This window comes from Engraulis encrasicolus, chromosome 9 (genome assembly GCF_034702125.1).
Source record: "Engraulis encrasicolus isolate BLACKSEA-1 chromosome 9, IST_EnEncr_1.0, whole genome shotgun sequence".
Lineage (NCBI taxonomy): Eukaryota > Metazoa > Chordata > Actinopteri > Clupeiformes > Engraulidae > Engraulis > Engraulis encrasicolus.
This window is the reverse complement of record NC_085865.1, coordinates 19,940,781-19,945,780: the sequence shown is the minus strand read 5'-3', so window position 1 is coordinate 19,945,780 and position 5,000 is coordinate 19,940,781. Positions and strand designations below refer to the sequence as shown.

The window sequence follows — 5,000 nt, the reverse complement described above, 5'->3', positions numbered from 1 at the left end:
CAGTGGTCATTTTTTTAGATGCGTGCTTCTGGTCAGTTTTTCATCTCTTCCCATGTGCATCACATGCAGTTTGTTATGCACGGATTTTGATGAAATTTTGTGGAGTTGACAATAGGAGCAAGTGATTAAATTTTGGTGATCTGGATCACAATCCGGATCCAGGAATTTTTAAAAAAAGGTTCTTAGATATTTCATATGCTATTTTTGTTTATATATTTTTTCTTCTTTAAACCAGACTGTATTGTATTCCAACTGCATCTTCTGAATGTAATTAGAAAAGTCTTAAAATAAACCGTGGAAAAAAAAAAAAGGTTCTTAACCATTGTGGGATAGGGCGAATTTTAAAATTCTAGTTTCTAACTCAGGCAGAAAGACTTGGAAAAACATTAGGTTGTAACATACTCAAATGTTCTATCAGACAGCTTCGTTGGCAGAGGTCTGCAGTGTGTGCATTTCTGGTTATTATTAGCTCTATGTTTGTGCATGTTTGTGCTCACGGCTCTACTTCATCTTTGGCTAAGTAGGACAGTAGTAAACGCGACAATAAAGCAACCTCAACAATCTCAGCCATTGGTGTGAGTGTGGCCAGTCCACCGGACATTATGCCTGTGCAAATTGCCCATTTTCTCTGCGTGTTAATGACAGTGTGAATGAGGTGCCTCTGCCCAGTAGTGGCTCCTGTCAGGGCCAAATGAGCTCTCCGGACTACGCCGGCTCACAGGTGAGCCTATTGATGAACCAGGGTCAGTATCATTAGCCCCAAGTGTGTGCGTGTGTGCGTGTGTGCGTGTGTGCGTGTGTGTGTGTGTGTGTGTGTGTGTGTGTGTGTGTGTGTGTGTGTGTGTGTGTGTGTGTGTGTGTGTGTGTGTGTGTGTGTGTGTGTGTGTGTGTGTGTGTATGTGTATGTGTCTGAGAGAGAGAGAAAAATGCGAGACAGAGAGAGAGAGAGAGAGAGAGAGAGAGAGAGAGAGAGAGAGAGAGAGAGAGAGAGAGAGAGAGAGAGATTTTGATTGGCAATTGAGTCGATATTGGCCCCGGCTTAAGTCATGGCCAAGCAGGCGCAATGCACCGATGCACACATGCATCTATTCTACACATTTCACATGCATTCTCTCTCGCTCTATCTCTCGCCCCCCCCATCTCTCTCTCTCTCTCGCTCTCGCTCTCTATCTCCCTCTCTCTCCCTCTCTCTCTCTCTCGCTCTCGCTCTCTATCTCCCTCTCTCTCCCTCTCTCTCTCTCTCTCTCTCTCTCTCTCTCTCTCTCTCCCCCTTGCTCTCTCTGCCTCTTTCCTTTCCTCCCTCCCACAGATGTGGTGTCAGTTTTCAAATCTCTGGCTCAAGTCCTAATTACTTTGGGGGAATTGAAGGTTAGAGGGGAAATCGTGAGTTAATTATGTTGGTGCACTTTTAATTCTCAAGGTGACTCCCATATACCTTGAATCTACATCATGCTACAACACACACACACGCACGCACACACACACACACACACACACACACACACACACACACACACACACACACGCGCGCACGCACACACACACACACGCGCGCGCACGCACACTCACACGCACGCGCACACGCACACGCACACGCACACACACTTATACACAGCTCCGATGTCCTCTACTGACATATTACAAGGATGTGGACACACAGCACCTTGCTATTTTAATAGCCAATTGTATGGCCTACAGCTAGTTGGGTTGACTCACAACAATTAGCTGACCCTGCTAGTCTTAGGTCCATTTAAAAACGTGTTTTCCCCCGGGCGTATTCATTTCACCAATGTGTGCTTGTGTCCAGGGCCGCTGACAGCTTTGGCTGGGCCCCGGACAAAGTCATCTGAAAGGGCCCCCTACCCAATACATTTAATGTAATGAGGACCCAAATATGGGCCCCTCTTTCCCTGGGCCCGGGACAGCAGACCCCTTTGTCCCCCCTTGTGAGCTTCCCTGTGATTGTGTCATCCGGCCCCTGTAATGCTGCGCGGTCCTCTAGAACGATGTTTTCCCCAAAGAGAGTGTGTTTCCTAGTGTATTCCAAGGCAGTGCTTGTCGTTGCTGTTGCTGGTGTCACATAGAGCTTGGACCATCTGGAGAAGAGGGGACAATGGCATGCCAGCCACCCCCAGTGCTGGTGAAGGGAAGGGTGTGTGTGTGTGTGTGTGTGTGTGTGTGTGTGTGTGTGTGTGTGTGTGTGTGTGTGTGTGTGTGTGTGTGTGTGTGTGTGTGCGGGCATGCGTGTGTGCCTGTGTGTGTGGCTGTTGGCATGTGTGTGTGTGGCTGTGTGTGTGTGGCTGTGTTTGCGTGTGGTGGCAGTTGCAGTAGGCTAATTAGCCATCTTTGGGAAGCAGTTGCACAGCACGTGCAATCACGTGTGTGTGCGTGCGTGCGTGTGTGTGTGTGAGAGAGAGAGAGAGAGAGAAAGGAAGAGAGAGAGAAAGGGAGACAGAAAGAGAGAGAGGGGGGATTCTTTGTGGGTACTTAGTTTGTGGTCCGCAAATGAGCCTGCAGTCGCCAGTGCTTCCACCACTGTTCTCCTTCTCCCCACAGCCTGATAGAGACATCTGCTTACGCGGCTGACAGCTACCAGCTCATCAGCAGCAGCAGGAAACATGCACTTACACGCACACGCAGGCACACAAATGCACACAGGCACACACACACACACACACACACTCACAAACGCAACACACGCACACGCACACGCACACATACAGGCGCACACACGCACATCCACAGCAGTTTGGTAATTTCTAAGATGCAACAGTTTTTGCTCGAATTTGCCCAAATTTACGTTTTTACTTGAATTTAAGTCCAACTTTCTAAAATCACTATTTTGGATTTTATTCCTCAAGCCATCCTAGGTCGCACACATTACAACCCTTTCAAATGCTACGTTTTATTGCGAAGAACCAAACAAACACGAGTCCTGAGAAACGTTTTTGAGACAAACTCATTTGTGGGAAGCCACACATCAGTGGCCAAGAGATGTAAATATTTTGTGCCCTCATCACACATGCAGATGTGATGAGACACGAGGCAAACTTGTCAATTTTGGCATGCAGCATCGTATAGCCATGTGGCAGTCTGAATCGCAGCGTTCATATGGATGTGTGTTTTCTCGCCAGTGTTGATGGTGCTCTCCCAACAGTTGTCAGCAGACAGTTCATTAGCAATGTGTTTCGCCCATGCTGCTCATCATTTGTCATTGGCAAGCATTCAGACAGCAATGACGGGGATTTAAATAGCTCACTATTTGTGGCCGTAAAGAAATGGTTTCTAATTGATGCAGATCCTCTTTTCTCCTCGTCTGTTGTCATTTTCTCTGTCTCTCTCCCTGTCTCTCTCTCTCTCTCTCTCTCTCTCTCTCTCTCTCTCTCTCTCTCTTTCTCTGTCTCTCTCTCTCTCTCTCTCTCTCTCTCTCTCTCTCTCTGCCTCCGTCTGTCCATGTATTCCCCCCTCCCCTGCTCTTTCTGCCTCCGTCTCTCCATGTATCTTTCTCTTTGTGAAAGAGAGAGAGAGAGAGAGCTATCTTGAATCTTCGCCAGCAGAGATATGTGCTTCTGCCTTTTGTTTGTAATCTTAATTAGGAGCTGAAGTGTCTCCACGCATTAGCTGGATACACACGCCATTAAAGAAAAGCAGATCAGATTGGAGAGAGAGAATGGGATTCATTGAGAGAGACACTCGTGAAGTGTTTTAAATGAGAAACAAAGAATAATAAAAATAGCCTAGTAGAACATTTCAAGCAGAAAAGGATTATCAAAAGAAATAAAAAAATGAATTGGTATGTGTTTCCAAATGAAGACAGTGTGTCATTTTATTTCTTTCTCTCATAGTATTTAAAAAAAATATCTGTCTTTATAGCTCTTTATAGCTTTATAGCTCTAGCTACATTCAGTAGATGTCATGCCATGCCAACAGATTACACATACGTGTAACCGACGTGACGTGTATGTTGGCCAAACAGCTGTGGCTGAAGCATGGACTGTGTTTATTTACAGGTAGGCTAGCCGATTGTGCATGTACTGTAAGTGAATGGGACATTCAGTTTGTTTTCCCCAAAAAATGGGCGTAACGCACATCCACGAACAAAGTACCCGGATGACCCGTTACATGCATAGACTTTGTTAATCACCTTTGATGCCTTAGTCATACTGTGAGGAAGGTGTGTAATGTACCTTCAAGTATAAGGCTGCTATTGAGGAACCATACAGTATGCCACAGAGATTGTGTTGGCATGCACAGATCTATACACAGATATCTGTCGTGGACCCAAGTAATGTACAAAAGTAACCAAAAGGAAATTGTACTATTTGTAAAGGGTTTATTATAGTGTTGCAAATTAAAATTAAATAAAAATGGCATGTTCCTCTTGCAAAGGTAGAAGCCACATTCATACATTTACAGCATTTGTTGTTATGCTGGTGTTGCCAAAAAAGGGCACACACTTGTGTTGAAACCAGTGCTGAGTTTGGTTCTTCTTGTTGGTCCTACTTTAATGATGGTTTTTAATGTGCACATTTATTCATTTATTGGCTGTCTGTGAATAATGTATGAACAAATGGGGTCCTTTCATGGGGATGCTTGCAACCTTGTTGTTGTTGTTTGTGTCTCCACTGCTTTTTTTATTGCTGTCATTAGAATTAATAGGTACTGTATACTGGGTGTCTATGGGGGTGTGTCAAAAACAAAAGCAAACCGTCTCCAAAATTCTGCTCAGTATCAAGCATAATAGGGAGCTTTATACTATGTGCCGGCCAAGGAGTTAACTTCAGCCTTAGATCAGCTCGTGAGCAGTTGTATGGAGTCCTACAATATGTGCACAGGGTTAGAGTCCTTTCAATTTGGGTTGTGTCATTTTGAACGTCCATCTGTCAAGCCGTATAAAGTAGTAAACTGTGCATTTTTGCTCAGTGGCATGATGAGCTGTACCCGATATACAAACACCCAAGTTTGAGTCAGATCCGATCCTTCCCCTCTCTCTCTCCTAC

At 45.2% G+C, this 5,000-nt stretch overlaps 1 protein-coding gene across 1 annotated transcript in view; it reads left to right on the top strand.

The window, feature by feature from the left end:
- The window catches only part of ctnnd2a (catenin (cadherin-associated protein), delta 2a), a 458,968-nt gene that overhangs the window by 324,754 nt on the left and 129,214 nt on the right, over nt 1–5,000 (top strand). The gene's annotated exons all lie outside the window — the stretch shown is intronic.